We start from the raw sequence: 3,226 nt of genomic DNA on the forward strand, positions 1-3,226 counted from the left end.
GAGCGCACGCGCCCTATAGCGAAAATCTCTCTCAAAAAAAAAAAAAAAAAAAAAAGGTAAAGGACTATGACATGACCCCATCCCATTGAGGGGAATGCTTTCTTTCTCTCTCTCTCTTGAACACACACCCCCTCTGGCAAGAAAATCTATCTGAAAATAGAGTCCAAGAGCAGAGAGGTACTAGATCAGGAGTTTGGTTCCTTAAAGTGAGTAACAATGATGGGATTTCATAGCTTTTGTTAGGTTCTATGACTAAATGCTCTTAAACACTGGAACTATTTTCATGACTCTAGTTTTAAATTCTGAGAGAGACAGAAAATGCGGGATAAATATGAGGTTGGACTTTATGGTCAGAATGCAGAAAGGATGACTACCACTGTGGATGTGAATGATACATTCCAGGCCAGGCATTATAAAGAAACTGACTACATGCTTTATGAAAGAAGAGAGATTGAGGGTCCTACACTTTCTTCTTCAAGAGGGAGAAAATAAATTGGCTGAACCATATCCATTATGTTCTGTTGCAATGAATTACAGTAATTTTTGATCAATACAGAACTTCATAATGCATCAAGTTTCTTTTTATTTTAATAGGAGAGAATGTTTGAGACAGCCAAGCACAGCATTGCTCAAGGCCATCACCATGGTGTTGTCAAAAATGAAAGAACATAATGAAATTTGTGGGTGGCTCTAGAATAATGTGGTTGGTACAAGAAATGGTCTAATTATACATATAATAAGCCACAATCAATACTTGCTCCAAGAAAAATAGTATTAGCTCCCGTTTATGAAGCCCTTACTGTGTCCGGGTACTGTTCTAAGCACTTTCATGTTGTAACTCATCCCATTCCACCAACTCTTTGAAGTAGGCGTTATTACAATCCTTTTTCATAGCCAGAAAGCATTCATAGAGAGTGACTAATTTGCCCAACTGATAAGGGATGGGACAGAGATCAGAACCAAGCAGAGTCCACATAAGTAGCTATTAAGCTACACCATCTCATGGGTGAGCAATACCATCAGATCTTGGAAGTTAGATACAATCTGGGGCAGGAAAATGAATCGGCAAGGTCAGAGATGAGGCAAGATGCTTACATATTCAGAGAGGAGATGAGTCTAAGTACCTCTCTTCTTCATTTTCTGACTAGTTCTGGAATTTTTCCCACAGCATCTATCTTTATTTTGTATTGTCAAGGCCTGTCTTTTCCTGTGCTTTTATTTTTTCTAATTCTTTTTATTTATTATTTATTTATTATTCAGCCCTGCAATTATTATTTAGTTTGCATAATATGAACCGTTCCCCTGTGACTAGGTAATCTTCTACTCCATACAATGGAATAGTTTTTGAAGCGGAAGCACCTCTATCTTTGAACTTTACATTATGCTTGCTTCCTCCTTTTGCCCAGAGTAGAGTGATTAATAATCTTACTGTCTTTGCTAACTAGCCCGAAACCTTTTTGTTTAGATGTTCCTTGGCAATGTAACTACCAATCACCAGACCCCTGCCCAGAGCCATGGGGACCATTAAACAAAGGTCTGGAGAATGCCCTTAGAAATTATTAACCTGCTTGATTCAGCTTCTGTAACTGCTTTCACATGGGAACCCCACTCCCTTTCCTCTTCAACCCCTCCTCAGTTTCCACTGTAATCACCATATCAACCCAGAATTGACTGTGATTTGTGCCTATAAAAGTACCCCTCCCCTTCTACTCGGGGCTGCAAGGTTGTGAGAGACATGAGCCCCGCCCCCACTTATGCCACTGGCTTAATCAATAAAACTCCAATAAATTTGACTGTGTCTAGATGTCCTCTTATTTCTCACCGATTAAACTATACCATTTTTAATTCTGCTTTTTCATGTTGTGCACATAGAACCAGCACTCAATCTGTTTCTTAATTGATAAGTTACTGCAGTTAAAATGTTAATAGCCAGCAATGGCTTAAGGCTTTGCTTCTTAAACTTTTCCACCTATGGCAGACAGAATCTAGAGCGGCCCTCCTGATTCCCAATTCCTGATATTCATACTCTTTTGCAATCCCCTCTTCTTGATCATATGCAAGACATATGGCTTGTTCTTAAGTGGTAGAATACGGGGGGAGGGGGTGTACAGGATGTATGTGATTACACATACATGATTATGTTACATGAAATTTTAATGTCTCTTTCTGGGCAACTCTCTCCCCCTTGCTGGCTTTAAAGAAGCATGCTGCCATGCTGTCTACTGCCATATGGAAAGGGCCACACAGCATGGAACTGAGGGAAGCCTCCAGCCAACAGCACATGAGAAACTGAGACCCTCAGTCCAGTAACCCATAAGGAATGGAATTCTGCCAGCAACCATATGAGCTTGGAAACAAGTTCTTCTCCAATCGAACCTTCAGATGAGAAGCCAGCCCCAGCTGACACCTTGATTGCAATCTTACAGAGGATCCAGCAAGCCTATGCCTAGATTCCATGTCCACAGAAACTGTTTTGTGTCATTTTAAGCTGCCCGATTTGTGGTAATTGTGCAGTAACAGAAAATTAATTCAGGGGACCAGCAGATGACATAATGGTTACTTTGCTGGACTCCCATGTAGTCAACCATGGTTCGAATCCCAGACCTGGTCATTTGAACCTCACATTGGGTGTGTGTGCGTGCATGCCCAAGATCCCGAGAGGAGAATGGAGGAGAAGGGATTGTGGCATGGTCATACCCACAGGGAGTGAGTTCTTGCTTTCTGTCTCTCTTTGTCATTCTGGTAAGCACATGTGCCCTATAGCAAAAATCTCTCTTAAAAAGAAAGAAGGAAAGAAAGAAAGAAAGAAAGAGAGAGAGAAAGAAAGAAAGAGCTAATTCAGATCCCAAGCAGTCTTAACAGCTGAGAGCAGTGAGATATATGTTCAGAAGAAAAGGGACCATCAGAAATGGTTTTTCACAAGCAAGAAAATGCTTTCATTTTTTAAAATATGTACAAATTTTGCATCTTACAAATAACATGTTTCCAATTGCTTACTAGTTAAACATTGAATATCTTTAATTTTTCACCAAAGCTTCAAGTAAAATTGCTCTAGCAAATCTCTTTTTGCTTATCCTGGGGATTCAAATCTCCTTCCTTATTTCTTGGAGAATGCAAATCCTAATTGGTTATACTTCTCTGGTTTTCATTTTCTCAAGGCCCATGGCCAGACTTCAGAAGGTTTGGTGAAATGAGAAGTTGAAAGAGAAGTATCCCAGGTCTAGGG

This window comes from Tupaia chinensis, unplaced genomic scaffold, assembly GCF_000334495.1.
Source record: "Tupaia chinensis unplaced genomic scaffold, TupChi_1.0 Scaffold150243_1, whole genome shotgun sequence".
Classification (NCBI taxonomy): Eukaryota; Metazoa; Chordata; class Mammalia; order Scandentia; family Tupaiidae; genus Tupaia; species Tupaia belangeri.